Raw genomic sequence first — 16,773 nt, 5'->3', positions numbered from 1 at the left:
TGTGGGGCACGGGCTCTAGGTGCACGGGCTTCAGTAGTTGCAGTACGTGGGCTCAGTAGTTGCGGCACGTGGGGTCTAGGGTGCGTGGGCTTCAGTAGTTGTGGTGCATGGGCTCAGTAGTTGTGGCTCTCAGGCTCTAAAGCGCAGGCTCAGTAGTTGTGGCGCACGGGCTTAGTTGCTCCGCAGCATGTGGGATCTTCCAGGACCAGTGATCGAACCCGTGTCCCCTGCATTGGCAGGTGGATTCTTAACCACTGCACCACCAGGGAAGTCCTGATCATTTTTAAGAATAGGGCACAAAAAGCTGGAGTGAGAATAGGGTTTGTCAACTGTGAGCTTCACTGTAAGGTGACTTCACTGGCTATTTCATTAGGGTACCCCAAATACCAGGATTGTTAGATATTTCCTCTCTGGCTGGTCAGATTCCATAGTGAGGTCTTTTACATCCTTCCCAGAAGGTATAATTTAAGGTATCAACATTCTGGGCTCAGGTGGGGGAAGAAGGCTGGGAGTCTCAAGTTTTGGTATGTAACTTTTCTCTTATTCCTCTTGTTTTTTTTTGTGTGTGTGTGCGGTACGCGGGCCTCTCACTGTTGTGGCCTCTCCCGTTGCAGAGCACAGGCTCTGGACGCGCAGGCTCAGTGGCCATGGCTCACGGGCGCAGCCGCTCTGCGGCATGTGGGATCCTCCCGGACCGGGACACAAACCCGTGTTCCCTGCATCGGCAGGCGCCACCAGGGAAGCCCAGAACCCCTCTTTTTATGGAGCAGATGAACATCAGGATAAAGAGTTGCATAGTAGTGACTGAATGGAGATTTGTGTTTGACTGAAAATAAAAATTTGGGTACGAGAATTAGTATATTGAAGGAAAAGGACAGATTACTTAAAACTGGAAATGTCTTGAAAAATTCAATTTTATAGTCTCAGCTATATCTCATATCTCCTCAAGTGCAAGACCATGTCTAATTTATCCTTATGTTCTCAAACACTCAGTATAATGTTTTCACAGAGTAGGTGCTTCATAAATAAGTGAATATAATTAGAATTCAGTTCAATCAAAGTTTCTCAAAAGAACAATATACTTTAGACACATTTAGAGCAATGAACATCATGGGAGAAGATGAAATGGATCCAAGTACCATAAAAAGGATACATTAACTGTATACAAAATGATGTGGAAGTACATTGATGAAACAATGTAAAGCAACTTATGGCATAATATAGTATCCCATTATATAAAGAACAATGGGAGGTAATATTTCAATATGAATTAAAAGCAACTTAGAGGAATGTATAGATATATAATGGGCTTTGTCAGTCAAGATGCAATTAAGCAAACAGACACCATACAAAATATTTCAACAAAAGGTATTTGGTATAAAGAAATATATACAAGGTTGGAGTGCTGAAAAAGTAAGAAGGGAATATTGAGATATCACAAAGACAGTAACTGTGGGAAGCAGCTACCACAACTAAGAATGAGAAATAGGATGAGGCTGAGTGTTATTAGAACCTCAGAGGAGGGCTCAGACCTGCGAGAAGGGAGCACTTCCTGGCTTTTGCTGGTACCCTTCCAAAGGGGGCCACAGGGATGATGCTAGGAGGGCTGAAAGAAGCTGGAGACTGGAACCGGAACAAACTGCACTCTTGGGGTCAAGGGACATTGCTGCCTGACAATGTCCCTCTTGTGAGAAATGTGACATGCTGAGTCCCAGTCAAAGCATCACAAAGCAGGTTATGGAAAAGTAGGCTTGGAGCCCAGAGACAGGAGCTTAATGACAGTCATGTGGGGAAAAGGGAATGCAGACACTTACTCTCACGTTATATGTTCTTCTGCTTTGTTTGAATTGGCTTATGGTGACCAAGCCTTACTTATTTTTTTATTGAGATATATTTCATGTGCCCCTTTAAAGTATACAATTCAGTATTTTTTAGTATATTCATAAAGTTGTACAGTTATCACCACTATCTAATTCCAGACTATGTTCATCCGCTCAAAAGAAATCTTGTACCCTTTAGCTATCACCTCCCATCCCCTACACCCCCATCCCTCTCCTCAGCCCTAGGCAACCATTAATCTACTTTCTGTCTCTGTGGATTTGCCTATTCTGAACATTTCATATAAACAGAATCACGTAATTTGTGGTCTTCTTTATTTTACTTCTTTCACTCAGCAAACTTTTCAAGGTTCATCCATGTTGTAGTGTGTTATCAGTACTTCACTGCTTCTTACAGCTGAATAATACTCCATTACATGGATATACCACATATTGTTTATCCTTCATCAGTGGATGGATATTTGTATTGTTGCTACATTTTTGGCTATTATGAATATCGCTGCTATGAACATTTGTATACAAGTTTTTGTGTGGCCATATGTTTTCAGTTCTATTTGGTATATACTAAACAGTAGAATTGCTGAGTCATATGGTAACTCTGTATTTAACATTTTGAGGAACTATTTAACTGTTTTCCATAGCAGCTGCACCATTTTACATTCCTACCAGCAATGTATGCAGGTTTCAGTTCTATACATCCTATCCAGACTTGTTATTGTCTGTCTTTCTGATCAAAGCCATCCTAATGGATGTGAAATGATATCTCATGTGATTTTTTCTCTAAAATGAAATTATACTTTATTAATAACCCTAGCGTCTTTTCATGTGCTTGTTAACAATTTGTATAAATTCTTTAGAGAATGTCTATTCAAGTCCTTTGCCCATTTTTTTGAAGTGTAAATGATTTTTTAAAAAAATTAATTAATTAATTAAGTTTTGGCTGCGTTGGGTCTTTGTTGCTGTGCACAGGCTTTCTCTAGTTGCAGTGAGCGGGGGCTACTCTTCGTTGCGGTGCGCGGGCTTCTCGTTGCGGTGGCTTCTCTTGTTGCGGAGCACGGGCGCTTCAGTAGTTGTGGCATGTGGGCTGTGGAGCGCAGGCTCAGTAGTTGTGGTGCCCGGGCTTAGTTGCTCCACGACATGTGAGATCTTCCTGGACCAGGACTCAAACCTGTGTCACCTGCATTGGCAGGTGGATTCTTAACCACTGCACCACCAGGGAAGTCCTACCCATTTTTAATTGGGTTGTTTTTTTGTTGCTGAGTTGTAAGAGTTCTTTATATATTTTGGATATTAACCCCTTATCAGATATATGATTTGCAAATATTTTCTCCCATTGTATAGGTTGTCTTTTTATTTTCTTGATAATGTGCTTTGCTGTGCAAAAGTTTTCAATTTTGATGAAGTCTAATCTGTTTTTTATTGTTACTCATATTTTTGTTGTCATATCTCAGAATTCATTCCCTAATTCAAGGTCACAAAGATTTACATATGTTTTCTTTTAAGATTTTTATAGTTTTAACTCTTAGATTTAGGTTTTTAATCTATTTTGAGCTAATTTTTACATGTGGATACTCAGTTTTCCCAGCATCGTTTGCTGAAAAGACTATTCTTTTCCCTAATGAATTATCTTAGCACCCTTGCCAAAAATCAGTAGACCATAAATGTCTATGTTTTTTTCTGGACTCTCAATTCTATTCTGTTGATCGATATGCCTATCCTTACGCTAGTACCACACTGTCTTAATTGCTGTAGCTTTGTAGTAAGTTTTGAAATTAGGAAAAAACATTGGTCTTATTTTTCAAGATTGTTTTGGCTATTTGTGGTGCTTTACATTTCCGTATGAGTTCTAGGATCAGTTTGTCAGCTTCTGCAGAAAGGGCAACTGGGATTGCATAAAATACCATGTCTTACTTTTAGCAAAAACAAAAACATTTCCACTTAGACTGGAAAGTCTGTGGTTTTCAAGATGCTTGGTAGTAGGCAATTCTTATAAACTACATTAAGTTAGCTCAGAATAAAATCAAGATTTTTGTCTCTCTGTTGCAGAACACATCACACTGATAACTTTAAATCTGGGTGAAATAAATACTTGTGTAACTTCGTGAGGACAGGGACTATGTCTAGTTTTGCTGACCACTGTATCCTGAGGCTAAGCCCAGAGCCTAATATATAAAGGAGGCTCAGAGTTGTTCAGAAAGGCAGGCATCTTCACTAAGAGGATAGAGAACAAAAGAAGAAGGATATACAGGCTTTTGGGGGTTGTCCAAGGTGATGGCCAAGGCACTAGGATATGTAAAAAGAGCTCAGCTTGACCAGATACAAAAGTGCATGCTTTGTATTACTTCATTTACATGAAATGGTCAAAAGTCTGGGGGTGGGACTGTGGAATGCCTGTAAATGGGCACAAGGTTTCTTTTTAGGTGGATGGGAACATTCTAAAATTAGATTGTGGTGGTGATTGTACAACTGTAATGTTACTATCATTCATTCAATTGTACACTTAAAAGTGGTAAATTTTAAGATATGTAATTTCTATCACAATAAAACTAAAAAAAAAAAAACCCTCCAGCTTGAGACTGGGATGTCAATTTCAATTTTTATCAGGGAAGATGCTGCAGATGAGGCAGGTCAAATGGGCTTTATTTCACTGGCAAAAAGAAAAAGTGGAGGAGGTGTAGTGATTGAAAGGAAGAGTGGATCCGCACAAAGCAGTTGGGACCAAAGCTCCCTGAAAAGGTAATGACGGATCAAAGGCCAAGATTCCCATTGGGGACTGGCCTAAAAATGGGTCCGGAATACAAACTAGAGAACGGACTCTAGGTTGAAGGGAGACCGGGGACTGGAAGCTTAATCCATCTGCCCAGCACTCGAGGGCAGGGCTGGTCACCCTGGTGTGAAAAGACTACAGCAGCAGCCAGAGAAATGTGGCATCATGAAAACCTCCTAGTTAGGAGCCAGCACTTTGCCGTTCACCCTTGTCAGCCCAGCTGCGGGGACGGCTCAGAAGAGAAGGAAGATGATCGATAGTGGCCCCTGACAGGTTACAAGGGAAGGAGTAAATGTTCAACAAATGGCTGTGAGTCATGTTGGCTGGGCTGTCGGACTCCCAACCCTGCCCTTGATCTTGATGCTGGAGAGTTTGCATCCCTCCTAGTCACTAGGTCTAAATCGCATCCAGAGGCTTTCTGGCTTCAATACTTTTGCTCACCCCAAGCTCAAATTCACCCGGCCTTCAAAACCTGCTTCAATTATTTACAGTGCCAGCTCTGTTATCATTTAACAACATGTGTCGTGTGCCAAACAGGCATGCATTCTCACACCAACCCAGTGAGTCAGGGACCATTATCCCTGTTTTATAGATCAGGATGTAAACTCGAGACACAGATTAACTCGCTGAGATCACACAGCTGGTAAGGGGCAGAGGTGGGGTGTATTGAGCTTGGGTGTATCTGATGCCAAAACTCATTTTCTCGGACACTGAGTGGGCACTCTCACAGAGCGGCAGACATGCCTGATATGAATAAAACAAAGACTAACTATGTTGTCCCCCGTTTACTAGCTGGGGAGTAAGGGTCCCACTCACTTTTGCAGCAGGATCTGGGGCAGTGGCAGGAGTTGGGATGGGGCACAGCAGCCTGCAGTCCTCAGAGGTGCTTGGGGTCCAGCTGGTTAGGACCTGTCATGGCCAGCCACTCAGCCAGCAATCCCAACACTGACTGCAGCAGCCTGGACCTTGCAGCTACGTTGGGCTCCCTTGGGAAGGAGCTTGGGGGCTTTCCACTTTTGCAACCAATTTGCCTGGTTTCAACCATTGCAGGGAGCAGCAAGCCATTCTGAGTCACAAAGCTCAAGAAATCCACTCAGCTTTCAGATTATCAACCAAACATCCCATTCACTCGCACCTGAATTCAAACTAGAACGTTATGGTGAAAGCCTACAGGCTTTGCTCAATCTTGGAGAGACTTTGAGATCTCCATAGGGTGATGGTAAGGATTAAATAGGCATTTTTTCCCCATTTTACAGGGAAGAAAGCTGGCTGAGAGGGGTTTCTGCTCTGAGGGTGCCTGCCACCTTGTTTTGTGTTCATAGATATTCCATTAAAAAAAAATTTGTTCATTGAATAACCAAGTCACCCTAAAGTCAGTGGAAGAGAGAAGAAAACAGAAGTATTATTTATTTAGTTTGTTATAATGTTGTCTCCATCCTGTCTAGTTCACCATGCTGGGGAAGTTTTCCTTTCTATTCCCTATCTGGGCACTGAATTCCTGCCACCCCCTCGAACGATGCCTACTCAGGGGTAACCTCTGGGATATTTAAGCCCATGGACTTGAATGGTGTAGCCAGAGGTGGTGGTCCGAACTAATGTTGTGGAGACAGTAAATGTGAGTGGGAAGTAAAAGGTCTTTCCCACATCTTTGCAGAACCATACAGGAAAACAGTGAGGTGGGAAGCCAGGTACTGGCACTGTGGCAGAGAAGTGACTGACGTCATCATTAGGTCTGAGAGTTCTGCGTCCCTGCCATCCAGCTATTTCCTAATGACACTTGTTTCCCTTGATTTCTTCTCCTTTTCATAAGAAAACTCAGCGTGGAATGAAACTCAGAGTCCAGAGTCTGATTTGAACAGAGGTTTTTATTATAAGTGATATTTGTGTTTTTTAAAATGAAAGTTTTCCCATGTATTGTCCCATTTTATAACTGACATATTTATAAGTACATTTTGCAGTCAGAACCTTTCAAGCCTTCTCGGAAAACAGTTGCATTATATCTTTTGACCACACGAGGGCAGCGGTGTCACATGTAAAAGATGCCTGCCTCTGCTTTCTGAACAGATGGTCCATTTGTTAGATTTCATTGGATATATTTTTCCTTTATTGAAGCACAGGGGAATTTCACATTTGCAGGTAGAACGGGGGAAGATAGTTAACATTTTATACCGTATTTTTATCTTTGTTTATGCTGATAAAGGTAGCAAAGGCAGTTGATGTATCCTCCTTTTTGCTGTTTTGAGGGATTACTGTGCTAACAAGCTGGGGTGAGTGCTCATTACCACTGTGACCCTGGCAGAAGATGTTCTGTTGATTTTGCATTTAATTGGAAATGTCACAAAGATAATACATAAGCCCATCCTTCCTCCAAACCCTCAATACCCTTAGATAGAACTTAAATCCTGCTGTTGCTATCAGAAAATTTTTGCATTTAATCTTTCTCCACACCTATTCAGTAGGCAGAATCTAGCCAGCTTTCTCTGAAGATGGAACTCTGTGACCTGCTTAACCTCATGATCATAGAAACTCTGAAGCACCTCTTTCACAGATAGGTCTAGTCCTGCTGGGCTCCTAATGTCCCCTGGCCTCTTTGGATGCAGGAGGTCTTAACTCAGAGCTAATCAGCTGACTCTTCCTAAGGTAGGACAATGCAGAGGTTACAATGGCAGACAGTTCTAACACCTGTCCTGTGAGCATATTTGGTTTGTCAGGTTGTATGGGCCCATACGGTGTTTAACATTTTTTTTAAAATTAATTGCCAACACTTAAATGCAAAGAGTTCTTACTAAAAATCCAGGTTTCTTGCTGAAACCTGGATTTTTCTTGAAACATTGGACAACTTGGTATGACTAGCCTGGTGACAAAGGGCAGCAGCCACCTTCTCTGTAGCTGTATGTAGTCACTACACACCCAGGTGTCCCCTTTTGCTTCTCTGACACTGAAGGAGGGGCCAATTGAAATCACTTTGCACTGTTTTTGTTACAATCAAAAGGAAAATGAGCATTTAATACCCATGCCTGTCTCAAAGTAGAAAAATGAAAGATATAGTGAAGGTGCCACATGTCTCAAGAAAAATCAGCCTGAATGTGGAGCTCCTTGCTTGGGCAGCACTTAGAGAAAAAGCACCTCGAATTTCATTCCTGGAAGAGCTCTGTTTTTGAATGTGGGCAGACCTGTGGTTGACCGTGGGTAGAGTCTCACTGTGATTCTGGTGAAATGGGGATAATCTCATTTAACCCTCACGACAGCCCTGCGAGGCAGGCACTACCTTAACAGGGTACGCTGCTTGGCACGGTGCCCGGGAGGCCACCTCCTGGTTCTTTCTTGGTTTCCTCTTGGGAGCACTGGGTTTGCAGGCTGGTGATTCAGGGAGCTTCCTAACTAGCACTCTAGCAAGCTGCAGATTCCCTGCCTGATGGTGCTTGGGGAAGAAAGGGTTAAGCGAGCCGTGGAGCAAGAGAGGAAAGCCTTTGGCTTGGGGCTCCGACCCGGACGCGGCTGCACGCCTGTTATGGAGCCTCGCGGTGGTAGCTGAGCTCCGTGCGGCTCCAAGAAGCTAGACGAACAGACAGGAAATCCATGCTCGCTCTGCAGAGACAGCGGCCAAACGCCCAAAGCAAACAGCAGAGGAAGTTTGCTTTGGTGGAGACAAACTCACAACTTTGCTCTTTCAAAGCCTCTGTTTACAAGTCAAAGCCGAGGCTCAGGCGGGTTTTCTCCACGCTCTCACCTCCAAGAGATGCCGCCCCGCGGGCCTATCGCTGCCTCTGGGGCTGGGATGACCCTAAGGGGGCGGCTCAGACGGAGAACCCGCTCTCTACACCACGGGGAGCCAGGGCTGCTCACCCCAGACCTATCAGGGTCTAACTCGAGAAACGAAAAAAATAAAAGCCTTTACAACTGGTGACTTCTAGAGTTGAGCATCACCTATAGAGTGAGGTGATGCAAAAGGAAATGGACAGGTGCTGTTCTTAAGCAACTGCAGCCGGAACAAAGGTGCTGAACCGTGCTGCTCAAAGAATAGATACCACCAGAGATATCCCAAAGGGATGGTGTTGTCTCTGTCACCTGAACGGTGGCCAAAGATATAACTGGACTGGGTGTATCTGTTAGCTTGAAATAAAATATCATAATAGTGTCTGGAATAAAAACAGTTGGCTAAAGGTGGCGTTGGGTGAATTTTTAAAAACAATAGCACAGATCTTATGTAACTTTGTATTCCAATAACACCTTTCTTGTGGGGGCACAGGTGATGCTCTCAGCTGACTGACAGGGAAGTGGAGAGGCAGCGGTACCAGGGAGAACCATGGAGACTGGGTGAGTGACCGGGGGTCTTGCCCTTGAAGGGCTGAAGGGAAAAGATCTCAGAGATGGTATAATACCGTGGTCCAGCCCAGTGGTTCTGGAGGCAGCCAACTGTGGTTTTGAATCCTGGCTGAGATGCTTTTTGCAGTGGAATGTTGGGCAAGTCACATTCCTTCTTTAAGCCTTTGTTTCCCAGCTGCTGGAAAGGGGATGGAGCCCCAAACTCCAAGGTTACACGGGGGTAAATGACAGCGTTGACATTCAAATGGAAATGTCTGATTTCAAAGCTCTGGCGCTTTCCACAGGGTACACTGCCTTTGAGCTAAAAACACATCCCACCTCCTCACCCCACCACCCTCACCAACATTCTCTCCCGATTTAGATTCTGAGCTCTTAGGCCCAGCACATTCCATCTCTGCTGTTAATATTCTGATTCCTCAGTTCAGGACCCTCCCACTTTCTGTCCATTCAGGCTGTCCAGCTCCTTTGTAATCTGGTCTTAATTTTTTCAGATGGAATCTTTGTCTCTTTCCAACCATAATTTCTGGTTACTCTTGGCTTCTTTCACGCCTTTTTCTCTGGCCATCTCCACTTTCCGTAATACCCTTCCTTCTCTCGAGAAGGCTGGTTTTGTTCTCTGCCCCTGCATTTCTCTACACTATTCATTCCTAGGCTGTGCTCTGTGGGGCTCAGTGGGCAAACACATTTGGAAAATGTTTGCTTTTTTAAATGGAGTTTTATGCTCATGTGCATTATAAATCTCCCAAAGGATGCTCTTGCATGCAGGGTTTCTCAAGCTATTTGGACCTAGGAACTTAAAACTCTTCTTCCCTCCCTCCCCTCCCTCCTTCACCCTTTCCTTCCTTTCTTCCTCCCTCCCTCCCTCCCTTCTTTCCTTGCTTCCTGCCTTTTCTCTTTTTTTTTCCTTTTCTTTTATTCTCTTTTCTTTTCTTTTAACATTTCATGGGGCCAGAATGTCATAGTCCATGTTTTAGATGCTACAGTTTCTGCCCATTGTGGTTGAGGTTATCATATTCCTAAATAGGGGGAGCCTAAGGCCAGAGTCTGGGACCAAGTATATTCCCAGGAAGCATATAATGAGGGTATCAATCAGCTCTGCTATTGCTTTTCTGGAAACTCATATTTTGCATCTAGAATTGTACTCTTACCATCTTACCTGGTAACCAAGTCCCTGTCTTGTAAGGCATTCCAGTAAGGGCATCCCTGCTTTGGTCTCTTATCTGTTATCCCAATTCTTTTGGACTTATTTGTCATTCCAAGGTCTAGCATCAAACTTGACTCTATATGGCTAGACTCTCCTCGTGACACCTGCTTACATCTCTACCTGTTGTCTTTCAATATGCCTTTCCCCATGGGCCTATCAGGTTTCCTGGTTTTCCTTTTTGGTCCTGTCCCTCGCTGATCCATCCTCACTCTTTGCCAAGTGTTTGGTATGATCTAGTTGTTGAAGACTTCAGGCTCTGGGGTCAGACAAACTGGGTTCAAATTTAAGTTCCACCACCTAAGAATTGCACAACCTGGGGTAAATTATTCAACCTTGGGCTGCAATTTTCTCATCTGCAAAGCAGAGGTAACACCCTCATACAGTCCCATGACGGGTAAATGAGACAGTGTGTGTGAGGTGCTTCTCATACCACCCGTTACAGAGTGAGGGAGCAGTAACTCTCAGCTAGTCTATCATCCAAGTCCCAAGAAGCCCTTGGGACTTGGATGATAGAACGTAGCCCAGTTTAGCCCACACTGAGCTCTCTCTGGCTCTATACACTTTATGGTTAGTATCTCAGACTTGGCACTTGATTTTGCTCGTGGCTTAGTTATAGCTCCCCATACTAAATTTGGACTTAATTAAGAAAAAATATGGATAATTTCAAACATACCATAAGTAGAGAGAATAACATGGATCCTCCTAGACTTGTCACTGGACTGGGTCTTTCATGACAGTTCTTTTTACTTTGTTCTGAGGTCAGATCTAACATGGTTGCATACACAGAATTCATGGCCTTGGCCCTGACTGAGCAAGAGCGACCACTGTGTATGAGGCTGTGTATAAGGATGTCTTACTCAGCCTCTCTTGGAGGGTGGTCCCACCAAAAAGCTCTTTTCTCTATTTTTCTAAGGGCTGGGGAGGTGGAAAAATAGCCACCTATTGTATGGCTTCCTGCAAAATACACTTCATTGTCCAGAGCTAACATCTCCTGCCTTCTCCTGTTAGTTCTTCAAGGGCTTGACCTGTGTTTAATTCATTCTTATATCCCCAGCCTCTACCTAAACTAAACCTGGTGCAAAATAGCATTGTTTGAATGAATGACTTGCTATTTTTTTCTGAAGTTTTATTAGAATTGCTTTTTAGTATCAAATTTGAATCCCAGTTGTCCACTTTTGAGGCGTAAAGCTGCAGGCTGTAGAGGACAGATCGCAGAGCTAAATCTCTCTTTTTTCTTTTCTTTCTTTTTTTTGTACTGGGTGATTGACATCTGGGGACAGAGCATGTTGACATCTCTGAAGCTGTTGAACAAAATAAAAACTTTGTGCTGGGGGGAACATGATCCGGCATTCATTAATGTGGCACCAGACAATGTCTCTGGAAACAGATGTCTTATGCTGCAATTCCTCTTGATGGCACTGGAGCCTTAAATATCGTACCAAGTCCTGTCTTTCACATTCTAAATCCTGTTATCTAGGTTAGCTCATCTGTATTCAAAAGATCAATGTTGCATTATTACAAAGATCCTTTCAAGTGTAAAAAGGATGGCACTTCATTACAGAAAGTAAAAGAAACTAATCAAACTTTCTTGGTGAAATCATTGACTTTTTTAAGTAAAGGGCAAATTTAAGAATTGAAAGTCTGAGATGGGAGAGAAGTCAGTGTGGTTTGGGCTTTCTCCGGCATGCGTCTGGTTGTAGTGTGTGGGTCTTGGATAACCTAAAGAAGAAAGAGGCTTTCTTGAAAGAGTCTCAGTGCTTGCAGCTGTTCTCGTTTCTTCTGTCATTACTTGGTTGTGTGTCTTGGAAGAAATGAGATGCTGGTGGAAAGACTCAAAGAGACACTCCACAATGCATGGTATACAGGTGGCACATGTACTGACCTGGTTAATAGAAATTGTTCGAAAGCCACTGGTAAATATTATTTATTCACCATCTTAACTCTTCTTTCAACAGACAGTTCTGGTTTCTTACCATCCATCACCAGTTGAGTTCTGTGAGTTGTGTGTTAACAGGCAGGGTGTTTATTAGGGAGAGCCTTTAGGATCGACACCTGTGGAAGGAGGGGGAAGGAAGCAGCATAGGGTAGAGGGAGAAGTCGATGCACAACGCATGCTCAAGGTTACATACACAGGGATGAGGGTCTCTGGAGCTGGTATGGACTTTTGGAGCTGTCTTCCCTGCGGAGGAGAGAGCCTGCCTGATAGTTGTATTGTAAGTAAACAAACCTGGAAAAGGTGCTTGATTTTAAGCAAGCCATTGGTTTTCAGTTGATGCAATCCCAATAGGGAGAGGATAGCTGAGGGCTGCCTGCTGGCAGAATACCCAACAGCCCGAGTTAAATTCCTTTTCGTTCTGAAAGCAGGATCTGGGCAACCCATCACCACATCTTACCACTCTTAACAGCTTAAAAGAAAATGTTCATTGACCATGTACCAGGTCTATGCTAGGTACTGGGACTTCACAGTGATGAATAAGGAACAGTCCTTGCCTTCAAGGTATTTCTGGTCAGCCTCTTCTTGCCAGGATTTGTTGATTGTTATGATATGCCAGGAATGGTTCCAGGCACTCTACTTGTGTTCACTAGTTTAACCGCTAAGCCATATGCGATAGCTTGAGCTCTTATCCTCACAATACAGATGAGAAAACTGAGGCAGGTGGAGGTAAAGCTTGGGCAGGGTTTTTCTCAGATTCCCTGTGGCCTGCTACTATACAGCCTCCCAAATGTTGCCATTTCATCAAAGCCATTATTCATCTCCCTGTAACTTGTGTCTGAGCTGACTGTAACGTTTGTTTTCTGAAAGATATTTAGCGTGGCTAATTACCTTAGAGCTGCACTGTCCATTACTGGTAGTTACTAGTCACATAAGTCTTTCAAGCATTTGAAATGCAGAAAGTTGGAACTGAGATGCTGTGCAGTGTAAAATACATACCACATTTCAAAGACTTACATGGAAAAAGAATGTAAAAAATCTCATTAAACATTTTATATTGAGTGCATGTTGAAATGATAATATTTTAGATCTATTGTGTTAAATAAAAATATTTTAAAAATTAAGTTCACCTGTTCTTTTGTTTTAATGTGGCTACTAGAGAATTTTAAAATTACCTAGCTTGTATTTGTGGCTTGCCTTTTATTTTAAAATTTATTTTATTGAAGTACAGTTGATTTACAGTGTTGTGTTAATTTCTGCATACTACAGCAAAGTGATTCACTTACACATATATATAGATTTTTTCATAGTCTTTTCCATTATGGTTTATCACAGGATATTGACTACAGTTGCCTGTGCTATACAGTAGGGCCTTGTTTATCCATTGCCTTTTATTTCTATCTATTGAGCAGAGCTGCCTTACAGTATCTGAGATGCTTCTGATGGGGATGTATTTTGCTCTTAAATTCAGAGAAAATCCTATTTAGTTTGATACTGGAATCGTGTTTTGATATGCTTCATTTAATTTGTATTTGTTAAGAGGGATTCTATCCACCGAATAGCCACCACCACTTGCTGGTTGTTTAGTGATTGTTGAAAACTAGTTAGAGGCAGCCTGAGTGAGATGAATTAAAGTTCTATTGTTGTAGGGGAACAAGGTCATCAACTTGAAATTAATCAACGGATTTCAAATCACCTGGAAGGGATATTTTACCCTCAGCTTTGCAGTTTCAGCATGTAAATTGCTGTTCAGAGGAGAGTCTGTAAAATCAATCCAGCCTTTCTCCCTTCAGAAATTAAAAGCAATTTATTTTTATTTTTGGCAACTCCTGGAAAGCACTTGTACATCCAGCTCCTTTGCCCTGACACCACCTGCATTGCATGTTTTCTGGACTTTTGAGTATAGAGGTGGACAATTCAGTTGTCTTAGTGTCCCACAAGATTTGGAGGAGACCCCTCTGATCCCTGTTGGGGGGCCCATCTGTTCCCACCTGATACACTTCACTTCAAATGAGTCAGAAACCCCAAAGCTAAACTTGGCCAAAGTAGCACATATGGTGTGGACTCCAACCAAAGCCATATAAATCATCCTCAGATCACACCAAACTTGGCCCCCAAACCGGGCACAGATTTTCCAATCTGGTCCTGGAGTTTGCCAGAAGGCAGGAGGACCACAGGGACGTGTGGGATGCATCTGGCTTTTATCCCAACTTCTGTGGTTAGTGTAGCTTGTCTGAGCTGGGATTGGATATAAACACAGCTTGTGGACTTGAAAGATACCAAATCACCTTGAAGGGTCATTTGGTCCAAGCCCCTGCAGAAAACACCGCTACAACTAACTGTGTATCCCACTGTGTAACCTTCCTCATACACCCTGTGACCCCTGGTATGAAGAAAGATCCAGAGATGGGTTTGAAATATATACATTAGGCATTCCAACTGATTGTTTTCTCAGTACTTTTTTTTTTTTTTTTTTTTTTTTTTTTTTTTGCGGTACGCGGGCCTCTCACTGCTGTGGCCTCTCCCGTTGCGGAGCACAGGCTCCGGACACACAGGCTCAGCGGCCATGGCTCACGGGCCCAGCCGCTCCGCGGCATGTGGGATCTTCCCGGACCGGGGCACGAACCCGAGTCCCCTGCATCGGCAGGCGGACTCTCAGCCACTGCGCCACCAGGGAAGCCCTCTCAGTACTTTTTAATATCAATACTTTGATGATAAGCCTAAGTTGGGCTCCCAAGTGGACTCTTTCTGAATGAGAGGCTGCCTTATTTGGTGGACTGATTCTTGTAGCAACAGCATGTTTGGTTTATCTGATTTCTAGGGAAAATTCTTTTTAAAGTTTTTTTGTTTGTTTGTTTGGTGTTGTTTTAAATGGAGAGGCCCAATAATGATTAGCTTTGTTTATCATAGTTTGCTCCCCTTGGATCAACACAATTTATTTTCTAGTTTTCACTGAGGTGGTGCTATGCTATATGGCATTTGTCTGATTTGTGATGTAACCTATATTTTGGGGAAGAGACCTAGAATGGTTGCTATAGCAATTTTGTCTTCAACTCTACCTAGAAGCCCGCACATAATTGCACTTCTATGTAAAGAGAGGTACTTCATTCTCAATCTATTCTCCTTTCTGCTTTTTCTAACACAAGAATTTAGTCACCCATTTGATAATCACATAAGGGCATTACTGGAAACCAAGAAACAGGTATGGATGGGGCTTCCAAGGAACTGAGTTAAAGCAAAGTCACTGCTTTCTGTGAGAAGGATTCTTCAGTCTGCCCAGGTAATTGGCCAGCTGGGTAAGAGTTTAGGATTTATTGGCTGCACATTAGGGCAGTTTACTTAACCTCTCTGTGCCTCAGTTTCTTAATCTGTGAAATAGGGATAAGACCTTATCTTAGAGTTTTGTGTGGCACAAATAGGAGAATAATCTAAAATGACTAGCACAGTTTCTGGATTATAGTGAGTGATCAGATGTGGGGAAGTAGTTATCCAGTGTAGGTGAAAGAAGTGTAGTGAAGGATAATCTCTTCCAGTCTTAAAGTGTTTCCACAAAGTTGTTTGTTTAAATACTAGAAGAGGTTCCTAATAGCATTTGTGTCCCTCGCTTTTGTGAACATCTTACAAATAGAATACATATATAATTCCTAAGATATTTGTCTTGTTTAAGCTTAGGTTAAGTTGAAGTCAAGGCCATGGAATGTGATTGCCTCATGAGTCAGTATTTTCAAAGAGAAGGAATTAAGAATAGCTCGGTTACTTTCAGTTCACACAGATGTCAGCAAGTTTAGTTGTCACCCCTCTGAAACACACAGTAGGAACACAGAAACCTGGTCATACTTCTAGTCTGTCTTTTATTGAAGTATAGTTACTGTACAATATTATATAAGTTACAGGTGTACAATATAGTGATTCACAATTTTTAAAGGTGAATTTTTTATTTTTATTTTTTAAATTTTTTAATTTTTTAATTTTTAATTTTTTATTTTTTTATTACTTTCTGCTTTACAACAAAGTGAATCAGTCATACATATACATCTGTTCCCACATCCCTTCCCTCATGCATCTCCCTCTCTCCCACCCTCCCCATCCCACCCCTCCAGGCGGTCACAAAGCACCGAGCTGATCTCCCTGTGCTCTGCGGCTGCTTCCCACTATCTATCTACCTTACGTTTGGTAGTGTATATATGTCCATGCCTCTCTTTCTCTTTGTCACAGCTTACCCTTCCCCCTCCCCATATCCTCAAGTCCATTCTCAAGTAGGTCTGTGTCTTTAATCCCGTTTTACCCCTAGGTTCTTCATGACATTTTTTTTTTAAATTCCGTATATATGTGTTAGCATACGGTATTTGTCTTTCTCTTTCTGACTTACTTCACTCTGTATGACAGACTCTAGGTCTATCCACCTCATTACAAATAGCTCAATTTCGCTTCTTTTTATGGCTGAGTAATATTCCATTGTATATATGTGCCACATCTTCTTTATCCATTCATCCGATGATGGACACGTAGGTTGTTTCCAGCTCCGGGCTATTGTGAATAGAGCTGCAATGAACATTTTGGTACATGTCTCTTTTTGAATTATGGTTTTCTCAGGGTATATGCCTAGTAGTGGGATTGCTGGGTCATATGGTAGTTCTATTTTTAGTTTTTTAAGGAACCTCCATACTGTTCTCCATAGTGGCTGTACCAATTCACATTCCCACCA

The 16,773-nt window shown here is 42.5% G+C and overlaps 1 long non-coding RNA gene across 1 annotated transcript in view; it reads left to right on the top strand.

Moving 5' to 3' along the window:
• The window catches only part of LOC308616663, a 90,021-nt gene that overhangs the window by 11,294 nt on the left and 61,954 nt on the right, over window positions 1-16,773 (top strand). Inside the window, exon 2 of the long non-coding RNA XR_014015738.1 lies at window positions 8,855-8,922. This is a non-coding gene — a long non-coding RNA (uncharacterized lncRNA). The remainder of the gene's footprint in view (window positions 1-8,854; window positions 8,923-16,773) is intronic.

Source organism: Mesoplodon bidens (genome assembly GCF_964165515.1).
Source record: "Mesoplodon bidens genome assembly, chromosome: 4".
NCBI lineage: Eukaryota > Metazoa > Chordata > Mammalia > Artiodactyla > Ziphiidae > Mesoplodon > Mesoplodon bidens.
The sequence above is the reverse complement of the archived record's forward strand: the minus strand, read 5'-3'. Positions and strand labels throughout refer to the sequence as shown.